Here is a 26,255-nt window from a genome sequence, read left to right on the forward strand (position 1 = left end):
GCTACACTGTGTGAAGAAACAGGACAACACCCTGAGCATGCAGACCAAAATGACCATCACCACCGAGGAACAGACTCACATCATGGGGCTCTGCTGGGATATTCTGGGAAGGGCACAGCACTTATGAGTATGAGCTGGGGATGCACAACCTGAATCCGATCTCAAGGAAATGGGACAAAAATAAACTGAGAACATTCTATGAATTCGTTCTTTTAAAAATCTCAATATTTTATGAGGCACAAACAAAGGCTAAGGAACTGTTACAAATTAAAGGAAACTCCAGAGACATGACAACCAAAGAGCCTGTACTGGAGGGCAGTAAATGCTCTAAAATATTGGAACAATTCACAAAATGAGAGTATTAACTACAGATCAAAGTACTGTATCAGTTTCCTGAATTTAATAACTTCACTGTGGTTACTTAAAGAATAATTTTGTTTTAAAGAAATACAAATGAAATATTGTCAAGTAAAGAGGTATGAGGTATGCAAACTAATTTCAAATATTTCAAGAAATAGGCATGTGTATGGGAGAAATGAGTAAATTATAAAGAAAACAGGGCAAAATGTTAAAAAAAAACAAAAACCCAAACCTGACAGTCTGAAATTATTTCAAAATAAAAAGTAGGGGGGAACCCTACTTTAATCCACAAAATTTCACAGATAACTAAACTATACATCTAATTTTAAAAAGGTACAACTCTTCCCACCAACAGATGGCGTTAGTGGTCACTTTTGAGCCAAAATGGTCTCAAGAACAGCCTTTCAGAATTAGGCTACATATATCCCAAATGTTTTGTCTCGTGTTATTAATACAAAGAATAAACAGATGACTATTATTTAAGAGGCAGAAAGTACTTTGAAGATCCCAATTTAGGATACATTTCAAATCCCCAAGTTTTCCCTTATGTTACTCCCAGGGCAGGCCCTACATCCCACTCTTGAAAAATCATGGCTGCATAACTTATTAGCAAGTCATAGAAACCATTATAGTCTTCAAATGTGCAAGAAAGAAAGAAGATGAGGTAAGAAAAATGGAAGTAAAGACAAAGAAAAGGAAGAGGGGGGAAAGGCAACTTTGCTTATTCACGATTATATTCCAATTCCCTGATTTTACAGAAGACAACAATCTCACGGGAGGTTGTATGGCCAAGCTCACATAAAATCAACTAATCGCACAGGTAGGTCTTAAATTCAAGTCTTCTGTTCACTAATCCTCAGCACTTTCTACAATACCAAATTACCCACCCCCTAATGAACCCTTAATGGAATGTCTAAATAGTATGAAAACCTGGGGGTGAAACACCTGATTTCTCTCCATTTTCACTTCTAATAGAAGTTCATGAGGTGAACAAGGACACACACAGGAAATAACATGTACAAAGGTCAGGAAGGGTGAAATCCTTTCTCACTGGCATTTAGGGAACTGCCAAACTGGCATTTAGGAAATTGCCAATCGTTAAGCACAGTATAATTAAAAGGGCAAAATGTAAAAGAGAGAGGAGAACTTTGAGGAACTGCATCTGAAGAAGTAGGTATAAAGGGCAATGGTTGTTACAGCAAAAAGAAAAGCCTGGACTTTATCCTGTAGGCAATAAAAGACAGAGTCCTTATAAATGGACTACTAACTTACATGATCTTAGAAGTTTCATTCAGAAGGAATGATTTATACTGCACACACATAGAGACCATTAGTCATTCCTACTGAATTCAGAAGTCTCAACAAATAAATACCACTGTGATGTCTTCAAGTATAACAGAACCTCGATATTTATGAGGAATCTGTCCCAGGAAACCCTGCAAAATCCCCAAATTCGAAACAACTACTCTACTATGGCATATAACACATTGAAGTATAACTAATTTTTTTTTTACTCCTACAAGCCTTTTAATGAATCTAAAAATAGTGAAATAATTTACACTTGTTACACTGCCATACAAATTGCAGAGTAGACTGATTTATACCATTAATTTAAGCCACCACAGAATCTTACATTTTATTCTGTTCAAAATTCCTCTTCCTAAAACTATTACTTTTTGCTTCCCTTTGGTCACCAGCACTAGGAGTTGGCTTGGGAAGCATCAATAGGACTGGCAACAAAAGTTACTACACAAAAAAGCAGAGCATCATCAATGCCACAGAGACATGCCTCCTGGCTTGAAACCACTTAAAAGCATAAACTTGAACAAAAATCAAAATGGCTGGAGTAATGCTTCAGCAAGAAGGCTCAATTTTGAACTAAGTAATCTTTTTCCTCTCTTCGGAAAACCTCCCCTCCACCCTTCTAGGCACTATCCTGAAAACATGATCAACCGGGCCAGCAGCATGTACACAATTCCTGTCAAAACCAGCTAGGTTCTGGATTTCCCTATAACCCCCCCCCCCCCGCCCCCAGCCTCTTTCTACAGGCAGGCTTGCAGTTTTGAAGGCCTTAGCCTGCTGCAACCTCCTCTGCCCGTCAAAGCAATAAAGCTATCGGTCGTCTTTATTCCAAACTCTCTTCCCATTATATTTTGGTTCCAAAGCACGGAGGTCAGTTTTCGACAACAGCGTGATGGACTAGTAACACATCTGCGCTCAGCAAAATCACAAATCATCATTATGTCATACACTAGTCAAGTCATTCATAAAACAGTGAAAATCACAAGTGTTAATTTGTGAAAGAGAGATCCATTCTATCAGCAAGTCACTAGCCAAAAAAGCATCACGTACTCCAACAGTAAAAATCCCACTGACCTTTTAAAAGTAGCGATACCTATACCAACACAAATATTTGCATGCCAACCTGTATCTTATACATAATACACCTTAAAATAACTTCAGCAGAAGGATTAGGAGAAATCTTCTCATTTTAGTAAATTTACAATATAGTTTCCCATTATTCAGAACTGAACAAAGTGGGTCTCTGAAAATGTTTACTCCTGCCTATCTTCCTGGGCTACTCACTGACCAGAAGAAGAGAATTTCCTATATAAATATTGAGGTGCTACAGAGATTGGAACACTGCTCTTCATTTAACAGTCCAAGGTAAATATTATTATATTCAACTTAGGAAACTGAAGATTAGAGAGGTAAAGAACAGAGATACATTCTAAGAGCAAAGAAACCTTCCCTTAAAGGTTTCCTCTTCTCATTCTCCTCCCTACCCCAATGCCAAAAAAAAACCCAGGCTTCCTCACATGTGTCACTGGCTACAATTCCTTCATACTTATTATGTCTGACTATGAAGAAATGTCAGGCAAGTCTTCACTAAGAATCTGATATTTGAAATGAGTCTGAACGACTAGAAACCGGGCAGAAGGAGGGGAAGTAGTAAGGACATTTCTGGCAAGAGAAAATAATACTTGCAAAGACAGAGGTATGGGAGACACTGGCATGGCAGGAGAATATTGGTTAATTCTTTGCAGGAAAAAAAAAAACCTGTGTGTGTGTGTGTGTGTGTGTGTGTGTGTGTGTGTGTGTATGAGAGAGAGAGAGAAACAGAGACAGAGAGTGAAGGCATGGGAGGGAAGAAGGAAACACAACAATAAAATTACAAAGACAGACTGAAGACAGATCATGAAATGCGTACAACAGCATGGGAAGAAACATGCACTTTACTCTCTAAATCAGAATTTCTTAATTAGGAGACCATGAATTAAATCCTAGGGCCAAGAAATATGTAACTTCCCCCAAAAGTATAAAAATTATGTAATGAACACAAAAATTAATTTTCCTGGCTCCACACCTATCAAGTCATTTTCAGAGGGACTCAAGATAAAAAGTGGTTAAGAAACACCATTCTGGGTGACTGGGAATTAACCGTGTCATTACAGGCAGGGATGTGTGCCATACCACTTTTATTTTAGAAAAGAAACTGGCAACATGCATGGTGGATTAGAGAGAACCTTAAAAGCAGAGACAGCAATAAGGAGGTTATTGCCCTACTCGAGCCAGGAGATTATATATACATTTTCCAAAGCTAATTCCACAGACTTCTCAAAAGTAAACTCTCTAGAATTTGTCGAACATCTGCATATGGGTTGTGAGTGAGCAAAGCTGTAAGCATGCCTTATCATTCTCCTTCTTCTCCTTTGTGGCTCATGTCATTCACTCATTCCATACCATCATCTCTAGAGGACAGTCGGAACATCAGAGCAGCTACAAGTGAAAGGGCACCGCTTTCTTCCATTTGCAACCAGCTACTACTGGGAACTGACCAGACAATACCAAGTGTCCCAACACGAAATGCTGATGGTGTAGAACAGGGGCTGGCAAACTAGGGACCACAAGCTGAATTAAGCCCTGTTTTTATAAATTAAAACTCTTATTGGAACACAGCCACGCTCCTTCATTTATGTATTGTTTATGGTTACTTTCACCCCACCCCCAAAAGGGAGGCCTGAATAGATGCAACAGAGACTGCACAGCCTGCCAAAAACAAAAGCCTAAAGGAGTTACAGTCTGGGCCTTTAGAGAAAGTTTGCATATCTGTGATCTATAACAAAACCTGGGACAGATTCTACTTCACAGCGCACTCCTTTAGTACAAGAGACAGGGTATGCAGGGGAAGGCTGTTTGGAGACCAAATTCAACCGTGTTTAAAATCAGTCTTCTGAGGCAGCCGCACGTACATCTGCAGTAGCTGCAACTTACTCCTAAACAGATTGAATATACAGAATTCCAAGAACAACTGTTCTTGGGTTATTGGAAAAATAACCCTCCATGCAAGCAACGTATTAAGAGCCAATGTTCTCAACCCCAATCCAAATCTTTGTCCTTAGCCTTCTTTCTTCCACTCAAATCTGCCTTCTCCCTCCCTTTTCTGCTAAAGTGTCTGATCTGAGAACAAGAGTCTTGGTCTATTTGTGGAACATGAGCAAAAAGGTGGCCAGGTAGGCATTTTATTATTTTTTTTTAAGATTTTATTAATTTATTTGACAGACAGAGATCACAAGTAGGCAGAGAGGCAGGCAGAGAGAGAGGAGGAAGCAGGCTCCCTGCTGAACAGAGAGCCCAATGTGGGGCTCGATCCCAGGACCCTGGGATCATGACCTGAGCCAAAGGCAGAGGCTTTAACCCACTGAGCCACCCAGGCGCCCCCAGGTAGGCATTTTAAATTAATGACACTTAAACCTAAAATTCTGTATTTCAAATAGCCACTAATTATTTGAAAAACAAACAAAAACTAAATTTTAGTCCATTGATTAAAATTGGGCTCTACCGATAGCCTCTTTCAGGTTTGGTTGGGAAATTACACACACGGTAGTAGTGATGTTTTAACATTTTTTTCAAATGGTATGGAAACAAATACTGCAACATATCCAAAAAGATCAAATTCAGGTAGTGTTTGGGGCCCCTGAGTGGTGCCGTCAGTTAAACGACCCTTGGTTCTGGCTCAGATCTGATCTTGGGGTTGTGCAATCCTGCTCTGGGTCAAGCTCTACCCTCAGTGCAGAATCTGCTTGAGATGCTCTCTCCCTTTCCTTCTCCCCTTCCCACTTGTGCTCTCACTCTCTCATATAAATAATCCCTTAAAAAATAATAATAATATTTCAAAAATTAAAGAATCTCATAAATATATCATCTACACATTCCCTAAAGTATAAGACATTACTTTCTCTGAAGATTTTTGTTTAGCAACTTCTTTTACCAGTAATACATTCAACACAGTATTCAACACAGGATTCAAATAGTAAGTGGCTACAATGATCCTAAACTGGGGTTTCTCAACACCAGCACTATTTCTTTCAAGATTTGAGAGAGTGAGAGAGTCAGATAGAGTTCACAGAGAGGGAGAGGGAAAAGCAAGCTCCCTGCTGAGCAGGGAGCCTGATTCGGGGCTTGATCCCAGTGCCCTGGGATCATGACCTAGGCTAAAAGCAGAGGCTTAACCCACTGAGCCACCAGGCACCCCAACCCTAGCACTACTGAAACCTGAAACAGAAGAGGACTGTGCTGTGCACTGTAGGCTGTTTGGTAGCATCTATGGGCTCTATCCACCAAAAGCTATTAACAGTTTTGTTAATCAAATGTCTCCAGATACCACAAAATGTCCTGTGGGGGGAAAAATGACCCCAGCTGAGAACCACTGTATCAAATGAGTTAAATTTCTTGATGATTTCTAAGAAAAAGATTTCAATGGACTTTTCCTGCTTTGTGTGTACTTAAAATAATTATGTGAAAGATACAGCAATGATGCATGTTATATAAAGTTTTTAGTAAATCTCTTATCAATTCATATCACATCAGGATCTTTATCACATCACTTTTTAAAAACAGCTTTATTTATACAGTAAACTTCACATGTTCAAAGTATACAGTAAATACCCATGAAAAAATTCTCTACAATCAAGATAGTAAATGAACATACCCAGTGACTCCCAAGGTGCCTGGTTTCTTTCATTCACGGTAATTATTTTGAGATTCACCTGTGCTGCTATGTATATCAACAGCCCATGCTTTTTTATTACTAAGTCAAACGGATATATCACAATTCGTTTAACCATTCGTCTATTGATGAGCATCTGGATTTTAGTGGCTATTACAAATAAAGCTGCTGTGAATATTAGTATGCAAGTCTCTTCAGTAAATACCTAGGTATAGAATAGCTAGTAGGTCTATATTGAACATTTTAAGAAACAAACTATTTCCTAAAGTGGCTGTACTATTTACAGTCCCAACAGTAAAGTACAGATTCCAGTTCTTTCAAACCCTTGCCAACACCTAGTAATTAGCCTTTCTGGTAATCCTAATAGTATGTATTGGTAGCTCACTACGATACTCATTTATTCTTCTCTAATGACTAATATATTTAATATAGGTTATAGATAAATAATATTTTAAGAGTTCTCCACATATTCTAGATGTAAAGCCTTAGATACTTGATTTACAAATATTTTCCCCCACTCCACAGCTTGTCTTTTCATTCTCTCAATATTTTTTGAAAAGCACACATTTTTAATTTGATAAAGTTCATTTAATCAGTGTATTATTTTATGAATCTGCTTTTGGTATTACATTTAAAAAGATCTGCCTCAAATAAATTAATTAAATAGATAAAACTATTTGCCAAACTCAAGATCACAAAGATTTTCTCTTGCTTTTGTCTAAAAGCTCTATAATTTTAGGTTTTTCCATTCAGTTCCAGGATTCATTTTGAGCTAATTTTTGCAGGCAAGAGACAGATTGAAGATCATGTACTCGTATATGGATATCCAACTGTGCCAGCATCATCTGTCAAACGGGCTATCCTTTCTTCACTGAATTGCCTTTGCGCTTGGTTAAAATTCAGTTGTCTATATATGCACTGGCTTATTTCTGGACTCTTCTATCCCACCAATCTATTTCTCTATCTTTACCTCAATACTATACTATTCTGATTAGTTTTATAACGAATTGGGACATTGGGGAGTATTAACTCTCCAACTTCCATTCTTTTTCAAAGTTGTTTCTGCTATTTTAGGTCCTTTTCATTTCTACATGAATGCTTGTCAATTTCTACAAAAAAGCATGCTAACTAAGAGTATGGAATGGGATTGCACTGATAATAGATCAATTTGGGGATATCTGTCATCTTAGCAACAATGAGTCTTTCAATCCATGAACAAGGACTACCTCTCCAAGTATCTAAGTGCTCTTGGATTTTGTTCAGCAATGCTGTGCAATTTTCAGTATTTCATACGTGTTGCTACTGTCAATGGTAGTGATTTTATTAAATTTCAACAGCCAACTATTCTAGTTTAAGAAGTACAATTGATATTTATATATCAATTTTGTACTCTCCAACTTTACTAAACTCACTTGTGTTTTAGTAGTTTTGTAGGTTCCAAAAGATATTCTACAGTCCTGTAATCTGCAGAGAAAGACACTTTTACTTCCTCCTTTCCATTCTAAAAGACTTGTTTTCTTTCTTCCTTGACCACACTGCCTGGAACCCCCAGTACATTGTGGAACAGAAATAGTGAGGGTAAACAATCTTGCCTTGTGCTGGGTCTTAAGGAGAAAGCACTTAGTCTTCTACCATTAAAATTACATTACCTGTAGCTTTCTCAGAGATGTCCTTTATTGGGCTGAAGAAATTTCTTTCTAATCCTAACATGCTCAGTTACTATCTGGAATGGAGGTAAGATTATCAAATGATTTTTCTTTCTGCATTTATTGAAACACACTGCTTTTCTTTTTTAGCTGGTTAACAGAGGGAATTACATTGATTGCTTTTTAAATGCTAAATTAACCTTGCATTCCTGGAATAAACCCTACCTGGTCATGATGTTTTGTTTTAAAAATGGTTACACTCCACTTGCTATAATTTGTTTAGAATTTGTGCATGTAGGCTCATGTGGGATATTTCTGTGTAGTCTCTTCTTTTCTCCTACTGTCTTTATCTAGTTTGAATATAAAGGTAATGTTAGCCTGTATAGGTAAAGGTCAGTTAAGAAGTATTTCTTTCTCTGCAATTTTCTGAAAGTATTTGTTTAGAATGAGTATAATTTGCTCCTTAAATATTTAGAATTCACTTGTGAAGCTATCCAGGCCTAGTTTTTTTGGTGGGAATATTTTAACAGAATTGAATTCTTTAACAGAGACAAGACCACTCAGGTTGTCTATTCCTTCTAATTTTTTTTTTTTTAACAGATTTTATTTATTTGAGAGAGCAAAAGAGCAAGTGAGAGAATAAAAGCAGGGGGAGCTGCAGAAAGAGAGAGAGTAGGAGAAGGAGAAGCAAACTCTCCACGGAGCCTGACTTGGGACTCAGACCCAGGACCCTGGATCACGAGTTGAGCCAAAGACAGATGCTCAAGTGACTGAGCCATGCAGCACCCCATCTATTCCCTCTTTAGTGAAGTTTAATAGTATGTGTCTTTTGAAAAATTTGTCCATTTCATTTTTGTTGTAAAACTTATAAACATAATGTTTATAATATTCCCTTTTATGGTCTAGAATCTGCAGTGTTGTCACTTCTATCATTCCTGAAACTAGCCAGTCTGGTTAAAGCTTTATTCATTGTATGGAACTTCCCAAAGAAAAAGTTTTTGGTTTCACTGATTTTGTCTATTGTTTTTCTGTTTTCTATACCTTTCCCCACGCTGATCTTTACCATTTCTTTTCAATTACTCTGGTTTAAACTGCTCGTTTTCTAATTTCTTAAGGTGGAAGTGGGGGTAATTAATTTCAGGTCTTTTTTCTTTTCTAATATAGGCGTTCAGTGCTGTAAATTCCTTCCTAGGTATTACTTTAGTGGCAGCTCATGAATTTTGGTGTGTTTTCATTTAGTACATAATACTTTTTAATTTCCTTTTGATCTATCCTTTGACCCACAGGTTATTTATAATTATATTATTTAGTTTTATAAGTATTCATAAAATTTCCAGTTTTTGCTAACAATTTCTAATTTAATTCCACTGATTAGAGAACATATATTGTCAATCCTTTTAAATTATTGAGACTTGTTTTATGGCCCAAAATATGGCCCATCATGGAAAATGGACTTAAGAATTGAGAAGAGGCCCCAAAACAAAAAAACAAACAAAAAGAACTGAGAAGAATACTCGGGTGTTGTTGGAAATATCCATAAATGTTAATTAGGTCAAATTGGTTTACACTATTTTTCAAGTCCTCTGTATCCTTGTGATTTTCAATATCCTGAGAAGGGTACTGAAATCTCCAACTAAAATTGAGAATTTGACTACTTCTCTTCGGAGCTGTATCAATGTTTAATGTATTTTTGAAATTCCCTTATTAGAGGCAAAAAATATTTACAACTGTTATGTCCTCTTAATTAACCAACTGCTTTATCATTATGTAACAATATCCTTTATCCTTGGAAATATTCCTTGCTCCAAATGAAGTCTACTTTGTCAAATATTAATACAGCCACTCTTACTTCTATTGTTTTAAAGTATGGTCTATCTTTTTCCAGTGTTTACTTTTAACCTATTTAAATTTAAAATATGTTTCTTGGGATGCCTGGGTGGCTCAGTCAGTTAAGTGTCTGCCTCCGGCTCAGGTCATGATTCCAGGGTCTTGGGATTAAGTCCCGCATCAGGCTCCCTGCTCAGTGCAGAGTCTGCTTCTCCCTCTGCCTGCTGCTCCCACTGAGAGTGCTCTCTCGCTCACTCACTCTCTGACAAATAAAATTTAATAAATAAAATAAAATATGTTTCTTATAGTCAAGGATATATAGTTAGATCTTGCTTTTTTAGCTAATCTGATATTCTCTGCCTTTTAACCAATATTTTCAGACCTTTTATATTTGACATGATTATCGATATGGTTAGGTATAAACCTATCATCTTGCTATTTTTTCATATTTATTCCATATACTTTTTTCCCCTTTTAATGCCTTCTTTTGGATTAAAACACTGTATTTTCTTTTTGTTGTTGTTTTGTTTTTTGTTTTTGTTTTTTTTAAGTAACTACATTTTCTGATTCCACTTTAACTCCTTTGTTGGAGTAATCTATAACTTTTTAAAAAATAGGATTGCTGGGGCGCCTGGGTGGCTCCATGGGTTAAAGCCTCTGTCTTCGGCTAAGATCATGATGCCGGGGGTCCTGGGATCAAGCCCCGCATCAGGTTCTCTGCTAAGCGGGGAGCCTGCTTCTCCTCCTCTCTCTGCCTGCCTCTCTGCCTACTTGTGATCTCTCTCTCTGTCAAATAAATAAGATCTTTAAAAAAAAAAATAGGATTGCTTTAGGATTTATGGTATACATCCTTTAACTTACATGGTCCACCTTCAAGTGATATTATACCACTTCAAGTGCAGTATAAAAATCTTTTAACAGTATACTAACCAGAATTACTTAAGACAGCAAGACAGTCAAATTACTTAAGACAACATTTTTTTAATGCTGTATACCTAAAATACTATTTCTTACCCTGCCTACACCTGGGTTGCTCTATTCTAAGTGAATGTGCAAGAAAATTAACTTCTTAGGGTCCTTAAGCTATAAGAAATTCAAGGTACCCCAAGTAGCATTATATATGTCTATGACATGTATATGATACATGTATATGATATACATCATACAGATATGCTATTTATTGAATAATTGTTATACACTTAGCATTATTCTAAAAGCTTTGTGTCATCTCATTTAATCTTCTTATCAACCCTATAAAGAAAGCTATTATTTATGATGCTCATATGACTGCGACAGAGAAGTTAACCTGCGCAAGGCCACAAGTTAGTAAAAAGTACAGCCAGAATTCGGAGGTGCCTGGGTGGCTCAGTGGGTTGAGCCTCTGCCTTAGGCTCAGGACATCTCCAGGTCCTGGGATCGAGCCCCACATCAGGTTCTCCCCTTGGCAGGGAGCCTGTTTCCCCTCTTTCTCTCTGCCTGGCTCTTTGCCTACTTGTGATCTGTCAAATAAATAAATTAATAAAATCTTAAAAAAAAAGAATACAGGGCACCTGGGTGGCTCAGTGGGGTAAAGCCTCTGCCTTCGGCTCAGGTCATGATCCCAGGGTCCTGGGATTGAGCCCCACGTCGGGCTCTCTGCTCAGCAGGGAGCCTGCTTCCTCTTCTCTCTCTGCCTACCTCTCAGCCTACTTGTAATCTCTGCCTGTCAAATAAATAAATAAAATCTTAAAAAAAAAAAAAAAAAAAAAAAGAATACAGCCAGAATTCTACTGCCAAAGTCTGACACCAAAGCCTGTACTCTTCCCTGGGAAAAAACTGGATGTGGTCTCAAGAAGGGCAGGAAACATGGAAGTACTAGAATATTGGAAGAAGAGTATCCACAGAGCCAGAAATCAGAATCTTCAATCTCTTGCTCTGGGCTTGTCTCTCTCTCACACCTCATGATTTCTCACTTGAAATTTTGTTTCTCCCGGTATAAATGCCCAATTCTTTTCTCATCCCACCTTATAATAATCTTGTCCCACCTTATCAAATGTAACTATTTTCCACCCCATTGCAAATAAACTCTTCAATCCAAACCATACCAAAAAGACTAATTCTTACTGTTTTCTCTTCAGTTGTGCTGGTTTCCTAATTATACTCTTTATACTTTAAACATACTTTTTTTTTTTTTTTAAAGAGAGGGGAAGAGAGAGAAAGAGAAGGAGAAAAGAGGAGGAGGATCTTGAGTAGGCTCTATGTCCAGCACAGAGCCCAGTGCAGGGCTCAATCCCACAACCATGAGAGATCATGGCCTGAGCTGGAATCAAGAACTGGCCCCACCCAGGTGCCCAATGAAACACAATTCATTAAGGAACACTCTGGCCCTCCCCTCACTGAGTCTCCTCTCCTCTGTCAGCAGCTCTTCAATCTGACACTTAACTACATATGGTCTTATGCTATTTACTGTGATTTCACATGTAAGATTTCATCTTTCATCAAGAAGATGTAAGTGAGGGACGCCTGGGTGGCTCAGTTGGTTAAGCGGCTGCCTTCGGCTCAGGTCATGATCCCAGCGTCCTGGGATCGAGTCCCACATCGGGCTCCTTGCTTGGCAGGGAGCCTGCTTCTCCCTCTGCCTCTAGCCTGCCCCTCTGTCTGCCTGTGCTTGCGCTCTGTATCTCTCTCTCTAACAAATAAAAAAAAATCTTTAAAAAAAAAAAAAAAAAAAAAGATGTAAGTGAGCGCAAGGCCCAAGATCTTAAAACTCTATGATAACACAGTATTGTGCCTACCTAAAATATTCAAAACTACTGTCGATAAAAACAAGCAAGTCAAAAGTGCAGTTTCTTATCTGTAAGATATCCTCAAAATATTACTCTTTTAGTAGACTTCCCTGGTCTCCCCAGCTTTAAGAGACAGGATCTAAATCACATAAAGTTACAAACACTACAACCACAAATCAAAACTGAAAAGTAGCAGAGTTTATCCTAGTGACAACTTACAGGTCATTCTTTAATAAGCTATGCTGATCAAACTTACATACTAATTCCCTGGCCAGAAATGTTCTAGTCAAATCTTGGGAATCTAAACAAGGACTGGAAGAGGTCTAACAAATAATTTACTTCAGTAACCTTAGAGATCTAGAGTAACCCCAGATATGAGAGCTGTGTTTACACTTGATCTTCAAGGTCCTAAAAGAGGAAGAGTGAAGAATTCAGCTAAATACGTTGCTTACACTCTCATTTAATCCTTACAATGATCCTATGAGAAGATACTCTAATGCCCAGTTATAAATTGGTAAACTGAGTGTAAAGAAACTTGCCCAGATTCATACAAACTTTAAGCACAGGATTAAAGCCACTATGTTGCAATATATATATATATTTTTTTTTTTAAATCAAAATTATAAAATTATTTGACTGATTCCAAGAACACTCAAATGCATTATTAGAATTTTAAGGCAACCTGAAATCAGTTTTGACATTCACATCCCTTTCAATGAAAATTAAACTCTAAGTTAGGATGCACATTTAATAGAAAATGCAAATGATACTAGACCCAACCAAAATCCATAGGCTTATTAATGTTTCTCAAGCAAGCACATTGAAGTATATCATTCTTTGTTCAAAAAATCATTAGTGGCATCATCTTTATGACATTTGGCTATCCAACTGGATAAAGACAAGAACTAGATCTTACATTAAAATAAGTTGGATGAATTAAAGATGAAAAACATTTAAGCCATAAAAATATTAGAAGTAAACATATGTGATTAAAAAAAAATCTTGGCATAGGAAGTTTTTCTAGACTAACAAAAGAAACAAGATACTGATATAACTAAAGAAAATATAAGACACAGACAGTGAACATTATTTCATCAATTCTAAGATACGTATATCCTCCCCTTTTAACCTCTCTGAAATCAGGATGTCTCTTAAAATCAAGTATGTCATGGTTTAACTGATAGCATAAGCATATATTTATTCTTAGTTGTACATAAAATAGTGTATCTTACAACTAAAGCCATCTTAGGCTCAATAAGATACTGAATTGACAAAAGATAAAACAGGGAAAACATCTACAACAAATGACTAAATATTCTTAATAAATAAAAAGCTCTTACATGTTAATTAAAGTTAACTAAGAGGGTGTTTCCACTCCACTGTTTATGTATCATGTAAGTTAGGGGTTAACTATACTACTCTATATACTTTTTGTGTATCTGATTTATTTCATTAAAAGATTTTAAATCAACGCACCTGGGTGTCTCAGTTGGTTAAGTGTCTGCCTTGGGCTCAGATCACAACCCCAGGGTCCAGGAATGAATCCCCACATTGGGTTCCCTGCTGACAGTCTGCTTCTCCCTCTCTGCTGCACCCCCTGCTTGTGCTCTCTCTCTCTCTCTCCCCCTAGTTGTCAAATAAATAAATAAAATCTTTAAAAAAAAAAAAAAGACTTTAAATCAAAAAGACTTGTGCTTTTAAAAGAATATGAGAAAACAGGTTAAAAAAGAAAAAGAAACTGGAGAATGTAGCACAATCAAAAACATGAAAATGAAAATTCCACTGCAAATGTTTAAAACTGCAAATTAAAACAGGAAGCATTTATCACAAAAGAGATCAATATGTGTGCTTTTAAAGCTTACCATCAAATCAGTGATAGCATACACACTTATACACAATGGGAGAGAATTCAAAGTTTGTACTTAAACAAGCAACCCTTGTTTTAGGAATTCATAAGGGAAATGATCAGAAAAGTACAGGAAGACTTATTTTAAAAAGATGCTAACTTTCACTGTTTGTAATATGTAGAAGTTAGAAACAACCTATATATCCATCAAGGGATTGCCTAAAAAAATGATACATCTACATAACGTGACAGCATGCAACCATTAAAAATAACAGTATAGAGAAAATGTCTTTGAAAGTCATGTAAGTATTCCTGGAAGTACACAAAGACTATTTTTCCCCCCTGTTCTAATTTAAAAATGTTTTCTATTGGTTTTTAACTGAAATATAACTGGCAAATATACAAAGGTTTTTTGTTGTTGTTGTTGTTTTTTAAAGATTTTATTTATCTGATAGAGATCACACGTAGTCAGAGGCAGGCAGAGAGAGAGAGGGAGCAGGTTCCCCGCGGAGCAGAGAGCCCAATGTGGGACTTGATCCCAGGACCCTGGGATCATGACCTGAGCCGAAGGCAGAGGCTTTAACCCAATGAGCCACCCAGGCACCCCTATACAAAGGTTTTTTTATACGAGGATCAGATTTTTTAAATCTTTTTTTTAACTGAGTTTTAAAGACTAAAATATGTACTTATGTAAGGTACACTGTTCAAGAAATTTTTACTATATAGCCACCCACGTAACCACCATTATACGAACAACAGAACTTCTCCAGTACTCTAGAAGTCTTGCTCCTCTCTAGTCTCAACCCCTAAACACTACCCTGACTTTATCAACACAGGTGAGTTTGACCTCTTCCTGAACTTCAAAATAAAAGAATCATACAGTATATACTCTGTGTCTGCCTTTTTCTGCTCAATATTTTGTTTGTGATATTTACCCATACTTCCCAGGAAGGGCGTAGTCCTTTTTCTCTGATGTGTAGTATTCCAATGTAAAGCATAGTACATATTATCTGTCCATTTTGTTGTCGATGGACATTTGGATTGTGTCTTATTGGGAGTTATGAAAAAAAGCAGTTTTGTTTTTTCAGGTTTCACAACTTATGTTATTTGCACTGTCTCTTAACTTTTAGATATTTCTATTAATAAAAAGGATTAGACAACCCAGAAAAATACAAGAAAAATATCTGGCATCTCACCACATACACAACTACCATTTTCATTTTAAGATTTGTGTTTTACATAACTGATATTATGTTACATATATGCTGTTCCCCCCCCCCAAATCAATCCCTTTTCCTTTCAGTTATTTTTTCCCTTTTTTCTCTCCCTCTCACCTTAGCTCAACTAGTAACAAACCTTTATATTTAATGTGCAACATTTTTCCATCCTTACTAGATCACCTAGATCACTTACACACATATGCACAAATACACATACATTAGGTTTTTGTTGTTTTACAAAAAACGAGATACTTTATATATTCCTCTGCATCCTGCTTTCCTCAAATATGATGGCAATGTCCTCACATCACTGATTACTTTTGCCATAACTTATTTTTTAACAGCTTTATTAAGATATAATTTCCATACCATAACAACCTACCTGTTTAAAGTGTGTAATTCAGAAGATTAAGAATACATTTATCATGATGGGCACTTACTAATGTACAGAATTCCTGAATCACTATATTGTATACCTGAAACTAATATGACACTTCATGTTAACAATACTGGAATTGAAACTTTAAAAAATAAATTGCATGATTCAATGGTAAGTAAAACCATCCCCACTCAATTTTAGAACTTTTCATCACCTCAGAACCCAGGACCTGGGATCATGACCTCAGCAGAAGGCAGATGCTTAACCGACTCCATGCTCCATGACAGGGCACCCAGGCGCCCAGTCATGGAGCATTTTCTAAGACTATTTATTTAGTTGAGAGAGAGAGATAGATAGATAGACAATCTGAAGTAGACTCCTTGCTGAGCAGGGAGCCCCACGCAGGGCTCTATCTCACAACCATGAGATTACAACCTGAGCTGAAACCAAGAGTTGAGGCTCAACCAACTGTGCCACTCAAATGCCTCGCTCCAAGACATTCATTTTTTAAGATTTTATTTATTTATTTGCTTGACAGAGAGGAGAGAGAGCGAGAGAAAGCACAAGCAAGGGGAGCAACAGAGAGAGAGAGAAGCAGACTCCACGCTGAGTGGGCTCGATCCCAGGACTCGAACCAAAGGCAGATGCTTATCCCACTGAACCACCCAGGTACCCCCCAAGACTTTTTTAAAAAATGAACAGATAAATAAGTGACTGTTTAAAAAAAAAAAAAGATTATTTATTTATTTGAGAAAGAGAATGAGAGAGAAAGAGCATGAGAGGAGATAGGTCAAAGGGAGAAAAAGACTCCCTGCCAAACAGAGGGAGCCAGATGCGGAACTCAATCCCAGGACTCCAGGATCATGACCTGAGCCGAAGGCAGTTGCTTAAGCAACTCAGCCACCCAAGTGCCCAAATGAATGATTCTTAAATCAAAGTCTGCACGTGGAGAAAAAATTATAGTACTTTCTTTTGGCATTGCTCTAGATATAAGTATTATATAGGCTAAATTTGTATGCATTAAAATATATACACATATATGTACAGATCACATATGAAAATATTTCTGATGAGATAAATAAAATAACCCTATCTAAAATTTAGAAAAAAAAAAAAAACACCTAAAGTAAGATATCTTACAATGATGAGATGTTAGATGTACTCCTAGTAAGTCAGGGATATGACATTCAAGTGGGCCCTTCATGCTGCTGCCCAGAAATCACACCGTATTTCCCCCTTCTGTTCTGTTCTCTTTTCCACTCTTTGAAAGAGGACTATAGGGGCACCTGGGTGGCTCAGTGGGTTAAAGCCTCTGCCTTTGGCTCAGGTCATGATCCCAGGGTTCTGTGATTGAGCCCTGCATCAGGCTCTCTGCTGAGCAGAGAGCCTGCTTCGTCCTCTCTCTCTCTCTGCCTGCCTCTCTGCCTACTTACAGTCTCTTTCTGCCACACAAATAAATAAAATCTTTAAAAAAAAAAAAAAAAAAGAGGACTATATCATGTATTTTTTCCTGTTTTCAAACCCCTAATATAGACTCCTATTCTTCCTTATCCTCAACCAGTGACTTATTTTCCTTAGGTGAAACCCTGCCCAAGCCACCACTATCATATCTGTGCCTATAATCAGTGGACCCCTCAACAACACAAGGTTGACTGTGTGGGTCCACTTACTTATATGTGGATTTTTTTTCCAATAAATACAGTACAGTGCTGTAAATGTATTTTCTCTTAAAATTTTCATAGTAACATTTTATTTTGTGTAGCTTACTTTGAGAATGTGTATATAATTCATATCAATATACAAAATATGTGTTGGCTGTTTACATTATTAATAAGGTTTCCTGTCAACTATAGGCTATTAGTAGTCAAGTTTTGGGGAAGTCAAAGGTCATATATGACTTCTGGATGGCACAGAGGTTGGCGCCCCAACCTCTGTGTTGTTCAAGGGTCAACTGTATTCCATCTTCTCTCCTGTTTCTATAACCTCTCCGTACTCCTATTAAAGCAAAGGCTAATCCTTCCACCTGTGCACATAGATCAGGAGTCAGCAAACCATGCCCATGCTATCTATGGCTGCTTTCAGGCTATTAAAGTAAAGCTGAGTAGTAGTAACAGAGACTGTTTTGCCCACAAAGCCTAAAATACTTACTATCTAGCCCTTTGAAGAAAACTTTGCTGACCACTATAGATTATCTCTCCTCTCATCTAATATGGGCACAGCTGGTTGCAAGGGCCCATTAAGTTCCATGCACAAGAAATAAAGTAATATCCACACAAGAAACATACAGTATCAGTGATGTATCAGATATACTCATGACAAAAAAAAAAAGGATCTTAACAGGGAGAGGTCACCTATTAAGGATGAAGACTGAATGGCAAGACTCTCGAATAACCACTTGAAACTAGGAAATTATAAGGCAATCCCTTAAATCTTCAGGGAAAATTCTTCTACCTTAGAATTCTATACCCTAACCAGCCGAATTATTAACCAGGTATTAGCATGGAAGCAAGCTATTTTCAGCCATACAAACATCTCAAAAATTTCACCTCCTCATACATTCTCTCTCTTGAAAGTTAGAGTGATGCATCTCTCTAAAACAGAGGTATGGATCTGGAGACCACAGGCTCTGATAAAGGCAAAAGACAGAACTCAAGAATCCTGAAGGCAAATCATGAGCTAAACCTGGGTGGCAGAAGTCGAGAACCACCATGTAGATTTGAGCAAAAGCATAGAAAGACCTAAGGTTTTTCCCAATTTTTAAAAATCTGAGCAATCAAATATCTGATGTGCTTAAACATCCTGGGACAACATCTTAATTAAAAAAAAAAAAAAATCAGAGACAAATGGGAAGCTAAGCAAAATTTAAAAAGAAAAAATTTTTACTCTAAGAAATATCATCATAGTACACTGCAAAGGTCAATGGTGAACATATTACGGGGTCATAATAATGTGAAAAGTGAACACTGCTTTAACCGAAAGCATGATATACTGGGTGATAAAAGATGATGTTCAAGATGGCCCAAGAATCCTAAAGCACAGACTCAGCTCCCACAGTAGCAAGCCAGGAGATAGTATGTAAAGTTGAAAAACAAAAAGTATTTTAAACTATGGGAGTAAATATCAGAAGAAACACCTAAAAGTATCAAAACTGAATGCTCTGAGAGCAGAACGTAAGAGGAAAGTTATACCAAAATGAAGCAGGGAACGGTGTTTTTCATTTTAAGTCCTGTAGTACGATTTTCTTTTTAACTGCAGTTGTATTATTTAAAGTCAACAATTAATGTGTTTGTTTTAAAAAAAAATGGGTTTTGTGTCATTTAAGGTCAGTTAATTCACTCACCACAAATATTACCTAGGTATTGACTATGTGCTAAGTACTTTTCTGGGTGCTAGGAACACAATAGTGCAGGGAAAAAGGCCCTTGCCCTCATGAAACTTATATCCAAAGGGAAAAAAATAATAAACAAATTAATGTATGCTATAATGTCAGCTAAATTAATGTTGTGAAGAAAAATAAAGGTAAGGGTAGAGTGTGGTAAGGATGCTACTTCAGTAGAGTTTTCAGAAAAGGGGTCCTTCCAAGAATTAGCAAAAAGGAAATCAACCTAAAAATGAAAATGTGTTTTGAGAAAACGTCATGAAAGTAGGATTACAGGAGGGTATCAATTAAGTTCAAGGTGAGAGCTTCATTTTAAGCCTCTCATACTCCAAAGCAAAGTATCATTCAAGAGCCTACACCGAAGTTCTCAGTGGCACACAAATTGCTAGGCACCCTTGACCTAAAGTCACAGGAATACGGCTATTTATACTCTTCCTATATCCATAGCTAGCCATTACATATTAAAGTTACCACATAAATTTCTACTCAAACTTTTTTCTATAGAATATGTAAATGTTTATATTTTAACTATGCAGTTAAAAGTTTTCCTAAATCAAAAGCTCAACAAATTATTCAAGAAGGATTTCAGTTTAATTCCAAGTTACCAAAATTCATCATATCCGATCTTCATTCTCTCACTACAATTAAACAATAAACATTGGGAATAAGACGCCTTTAAAGAAACAATTTATAGGGTAATGCAAAACATTCACTTTCCTTTCAAAGGACCCTCACTCAGAGGCCTGAGGTAGAGTTTCAATCTCTTGAATTATCTTTTCACTGAAAATTGAGTAACTAAAAAAAATGTATTAAGGTTGAAGGGATAACTTTATCCCAAATATGGCTGTTATACAATAGAACCTCATATTCAAAAAGTAGGATTTTAATGTATCTTATTCCCAAAATACTTATACCTTAAAAGTACACCAAAACTGTGTCTTTTTTATACAGCACAATAACTGATAATGAATGAAAGAAAGGCAGGCAGGGACAAACCCCCCAGCCCCAAAGAGGAAACCACCCTTAGAAGGATTTAATAAGGAGCCCACCACCTCTCCCACTGATAGGTAGATGACAAAAACCTGACTGGATGACAGGTGCAGGGAGTTAATCTGATTAAAACACCGCCTGCCAACAAGCCCATAAAGATCCCTAGTTCTAGGGGTGCCTGGGTGGCTCAGTTAAGCATCTGCCTTTGGCTCAGGTCATGATCCAAGGGTCTTGGGATTGAGTCCCCCATCAAGACTGGCAGAGGGCTCCCTGCTCTGCAGAGTCTGCTGCTCCCTCTTCCCCTCCCCCTGTTCACAATCGCGCGCGCGCGCGCTCTCTCTCTCTCTCTCTCTCTCTCACACACACACACACACACACACACACACACACACGTGCTCAAACAACAACAAGGAAGAAACCCTAAATCTAAATGCCAAATAAGCAACCCTCTTGGGTCCCCTCCCGTGTCAGGAGCTTTGTACTATCACTCAGTAAGGTTTGCTGCCACCATTCTTCTCTGGTCTCTCTCTCCATTCTTGACCAAGAACTGGGGACAACAAAGGAGAAGAAATCCTGTAATAGCGATACTTTTGGATTTTAAATAGGTTTTAAAGTTTAACTCGCAAAAAGAAAGTAAATCCAACTGTTTCAATTAGGGTAGGGTTTAAAGTTTAAATGTTATTTAGAAATTTCTGGAAAAGCAAACCAGTAACAACTGTACGCACTGATGTTGATGCTCTCCCCACCAAGCTCTACCGTCCTAAGATGGAGCACTGCAGTACAGCAACAGCTACAACTCAGGTTTGGGATGACTGCTTGCTCACAGGCCTTGTGCTTTCACATCTAAAATTGAGATAATAATGCCTACAAAGACAGCAGTCCTGGGGGGTGCCTGGGTGGCTCAGTCAGTTGAGCATCCAACTCTTCTTGATTTTGGCTGGGGTCATGATCTCCAGGTCCTGGGACTGAACCCCACAAGGGCTCCAGGTGTCAGGAGTCCGCCTGGGGATCCTCTATCTTCCCTCTCCCTCGGCTCCTCCCCTCGGAAGCACGCGCAGTGCGTGCATGCTCTCTAAACTAAGTAGATCTTTAAAACAACAACAAAGTTAGCAGCTCTGTCAATGAGAAGTACCCATATATTTAAGTATCAATAATGCATATTAAAAAGCTTTGTGATCACAAAGAACTACACCAATAATCATATTTTAAACAAAAAAGAAAACTATCACTTCCAAATTTTTCTGATTTCAGCAAAAATGGCTATCAGAGTCTATGGAAGAAGAGTGGGACACTGGTCCACTCACACACACAGCCAGAAAAAGAAAATGTAGGGTTTTTTTTTTTTTAAAGACTATTTATTTGTCAGAGCACAGCAGGGGGAGAGGTAGGCAGAGGAGAAGCTCCGCTGAGCAGGGAGCCAAAAGCAGGACTCCATCCCTGGACCCCTGGGATTATGACCTGAGCTGGAAGCAGAGGCTTAACAGGCTGAACCTCCCAGGCGTTCCAAGAAAAGATGATGTTTTTTAAAATTTAGACTTAAAAAAAAATTAGACTTCCTCGTAAACAAGTGCCAAGAGAGACTATTTTTAGCAAATATTTTACTCTACAAACCAAAAGACTAAAGTTGTTTAACCACATGCAAACTGCGCATCATCTGACTTCAGGTAGAGTATTTATTTTTGGTTATACTTGGGAACCAGATACCCAATGTATATAAACCTCAGCATATTTCTTAAACAACTGTCTTAATGCTTTTGTTCACTCAGTAATAATTCCCACTATTCTTAGAAGGAAAAAACACAAACAATATCCTTAACCAAAACTCATCACAGGTGATTTTACTTCTTAACCTTTAAAACTAACATTAAACAAACAGCATTATCTGACAATGGCTAATAGATTATTTACTCATTTAGTCTTTAAACTCCACCAGAGCACAGACCTGTCTTTTTCTGTTGTATCAAAAATTCGGAGGCACCTAACTGGCACCGATTATGTACTCAATAAGTATGTGTGGAATGAATGAATGATGGAATGAGTAAACTGGGCTTCTAGACTAAAGCTTAAGTGTGTAAAGTTGCAACAGAACATTTTCACTTATATATATATCCATCACTGGGTACAAACAAGCACAGTCTCAATTACAATGACACAGTAAACTGAAAAAGACACATACTATGTATTTGAAAACACAACTCTATTACTGGTATGTAACACACAAAGTAAAAGATTCACAAAGCCAGTTTTTTAGGTTTTTTTCCTCAAGAAATTTTCTTTCTTTTCTAATATCAAAATATACACATATATTAGAAAAGGCATGCTGCAATCTTGATAAACCAAACACTATCTTTAGAGTTCTGTTGCAATGGAATAATTTAGGCAAAGTGAACAGTATTTCTGGAGTTCACACAAAATATTTTGAAAAGTCAAAGTCCTTAATTAAAGGTTAAATAAAATGAGTATATTTCAAAACTATATTGAATTTTTAAAAGGGAAAATAAACCAAGCTTAGAATAATGTATACAAGAAGTCATCTAGTATCCTTTATTTGATCTTTAAGCTAGTAAGACAAGTTATTTTCCAAATTTTTAAAGCTGTATTATAAACTTCAGACTCACAAAGCTTGAATTAGAGAAGTTACTTTTATTAAGGTGACACTGTTTGGTAAGTTCCTTCATATAATTCTAAAGTCTACAGTATGATATTCAGCAGTAACAGTACAGTAATATACATTATATTCATGATTCTACCCAACTTGCACAAGCATTATTATCTGGGTGGAACAGGCTTTATGGCTAGCAAGCTGTGATCTGTGAATGCAATAATATACATGCATGGATCGAAGTTTTCCAAGATTCTGAGGGTCATCTTCAAAGAGACTTAAACAAGAGTAGATCTGACGGGTGAATACAAAAATACAACAAAATCAATTCATAAACACCGATACAAAAACAAGGCTCTCTACAAAAACTACAAGCGTTGGAGAAGGAAAAAAAAAAAAAAAATCCAGGGCACATAAAAGATAAAACACAATTAATTGCTGCCTGTGTTTCCTACTTTACGGTATTAAACAGCGGTTATTAGATACTCCTTTTTAGCGCTCTCTTAAACAGGAATGTAGTGTTTCAATTGCCCCTCCTCCACAGTTAACATCAGTGCCCTTTCTTCCTCCTCCCTTACCCCTCCCAGTTCAAACAAATTAACATTTGTACGAAGGTACCTCCTATCAGCTCGCAGCTTCTTCCCAAACACGCCCACGTACACTGAAACTGGCCTGCGTCTACACAACACACAGCTACAGGAAAAGAGCTCCGAGGGGGGTAGGTGGGAGGGTAATTTAGCTCCGCACAGGTTTATGGCTATTTTCCAGGTATTAGCTCCTCACGCTTAGCTCGGGTTTCTGCCAAATCACCTCCAAAACCCGGTGTTTATGAGCCTACCTAATCCCATACTGCAATGGAATTCCAGATATTTGCAGACAGATATCCCGGCTTTGCAAGTGTTTGATCAGATCCGTCCGGAATCTCTTTGCTCGATACGCCCGCTCCCATCCGTACAGCAACCCGACCCCCGGCCGCGCCCCCGGCCCCGCACCACGCCGCGCGCCCGGCCCGAGGCCAACGCAGGACCAGCGTCTCCCGGCCCGGGGCTGGCGGGCGACCCGGGCTGCGGGGGCTCGGTAACAGGTCACCCTGACCGCGGGCGCGGGTTCGCGGGCTGCCGGCTCAGCTACCGGCTTCGGGGGCGCAGCGCCAGGGCCAGGGGAGGGGGTGTGGCCCGGCTCCGCGGTCCCGGCGCGTTGGTCCGGACTCCCGCTCACCTGAAGGGAGGCTGAGGCACAGCCGGCAGCCAGGGCAGTGCGGGCGGAGGCCAGGGGCTTTCGCCACCCAGAAGGGAGAGTGAGGCTGCCTCAGGGGGCCACCGCGCCCCCGGTCTCGCCACAGAGACCGGGAGCTGGGACCGCCCGGCCGCCTCCAGCCTCCGAGAGAGAGCCGCCGAGGGAGGCGCGGCCCCGGGCCCCCAGCACCCTCCTCCCTCAGCCGGAGCCTCGCAGCCCCCTCTCCGTGCCGAGGACGAGCTGCCCCGGGGCCCGCGGCCAACAGCTCCACACCGCAGCGCCGGAGCCGCCGCCATTCCCCGCGCCGCCGCCGCTGCAGCTCCGCGCCGCCCGGGGGGCGCAGCGCACCCACCTTCCCTCCCCCGCACCGCCCGCCGAGGCTCCGCACCGGGCCCGCGGCCAGAGCACCGACCTGTGCAGCCGCGGCCGTCGCTTCGAAGGATGGGAAGACGACGCCGGCTTCAGGCTTCGTCGTCGCCGCCGCCACCACCGCCGGCCACCACCGCCTAGGCTAGCGCCCGGCGACCCGAGCAGTCGGCGTCTCTCATTCAGCGCGCCGCCGCCGCCGCCGCTCCGGGGAGGGGATTAAGCTGGATCCACCCCGTCAGCGCCGGGGGGTGGGGGAGGAGAGCGGACCTGGCGGGAGCGCGCAGGGAGGGCGGGGCGGAGCCGTGCGCGCGCGCACCAAACGAGCGCACGAGCGCGTGCCCCCTGCGCCGCGCCCGGCAGGGTCTTCGCCGCGCGCGCCGCGCCAGCCGCTCTACTGCCCCACAAGCCCAACCGCCGCGGGGGACCGGTGTCCGCGGCGCGCGCCGCTTGCCGCAGACCCTCGGCCCCGCGCTCGCGGGAGGGAGGGGCCGCTACGCGCGCAACGGAGGGGCGGAGAAGGGTTGGAGGGCCGACAGGTGGGGCACCCGCCGCAGCCGACCACCTCCTCCCGCCACGCGGCCCAACACGGTGAAATCCACCCTGGTGTCCGTCGCTTTCAGCGCCGGCACCTCATCTTTAAGGCCGGAGAACAAAGTCTGAAAACCCTTGGCCCCCAGATGAGATATTCCGCCCGCTCCAGGGGTGGTTTGACAATTAGTCGCTGCGGGCAAGTGAGGGGGTTCCGGATGTGCAGAGCCACCCCACTGCAGTAGAACATAAATTATGGTGATCAATACTCTCACACAGAAAGACTGGGGAAGTGTTAGAAGTAGGCCTTGGTAAGGGTTATGCAGGGGACTGCCTGCCCTTGGCTTCATAAGCAAATGACAGAAATTTGACATGCCCGGGGTCTCAGATGGATGAGTTCTGGGTGAAAAGTATTTTCCCGTCAATGCGTGAACAAGATTCTGAAATATCAAATATTTTCTGTGAATGAAAAAGGAATGGATGCGGGATGAACGGTGGAACGGTGTTGTTTTGGAGGGTGCACTGTATGGGGTGGCCTACTTAAAATTAGCAACATTTGATGCCCTGTGACTGTAAATGGAAGGTTTTAAGTGAGCCACCTTTATACACGCTGTCATTAGACCACTTGGAAATGGATGAGTATTCGATGATCCGCAGCTCGCTCTTGAAGGCCACGTGCAGTTGGATGCGGACGGAATACTATGCACTAGCCTTGGGTATAAAACATGAGAGAACCAAAATTGTTCCCATTTGGTTTCTTTCCTCCCTTTAATAACCACTGAGCAGAAATAATTAATCTTGTATATTGAAGAATGCTCATTATTTCCTTCTTTGATCTCCTGGTATCCTAGCCGTTTACTCTTAGGGAAGCTAGAATGTCTTCAACGCCTTCCTTTCAACAGGGTTATTTCTTTAAAGCCTTCCCTCCCCCTCTCCACAAGGAGTAGGAAAGGTAGGAAGGAAAAACAAGGGTAGGAAGAGTTTATGGTTTTTGAATGTTATTGCATTTTGCTTTCAAAGACAGTCTTGAAAGGAATCATAATGAAATCACTGGGAGAAGTAGAGAAACCAAAAGAAGGGAAAAAACAACTTTCAAAT

The 26,255-nt window shown here is 39.7% G+C and overlaps 1 protein-coding gene across 2 annotated transcripts in view; it reads right to left on the reverse strand.

Moving 5' to 3' along the window:
• RALGPS2 (Ral GEF with PH domain and SH3 binding motif 2) overlaps nt 1-24,957 on the reverse strand; it is a 156,276-nt gene extending 131,319 nt beyond the window's left edge. Inside the window, exon 1 of one of the 2 annotated variants that reach the window (XM_059412825.1) lies at nt 24,673-24,957. The gene's annotated coding sequence lies outside the window, so the exon portion shown is untranslated. The remainder of the gene's footprint in view (nt 1-24,672) is intronic. The other variant, XM_059412826.1, reaches the window with a different exon arrangement.
• Nucleotides 24,958-26,255: the final 1,298 nt, after the last annotated feature.

Source organism: Mustela nigripes, chromosome 10 (assembly GCF_022355385.1).
Source record: "Mustela nigripes isolate SB6536 chromosome 10, MUSNIG.SB6536, whole genome shotgun sequence".
Lineage (NCBI taxonomy): Eukaryota > Metazoa > Chordata > Mammalia > Carnivora > Mustelidae > Mustela > Mustela nigripes.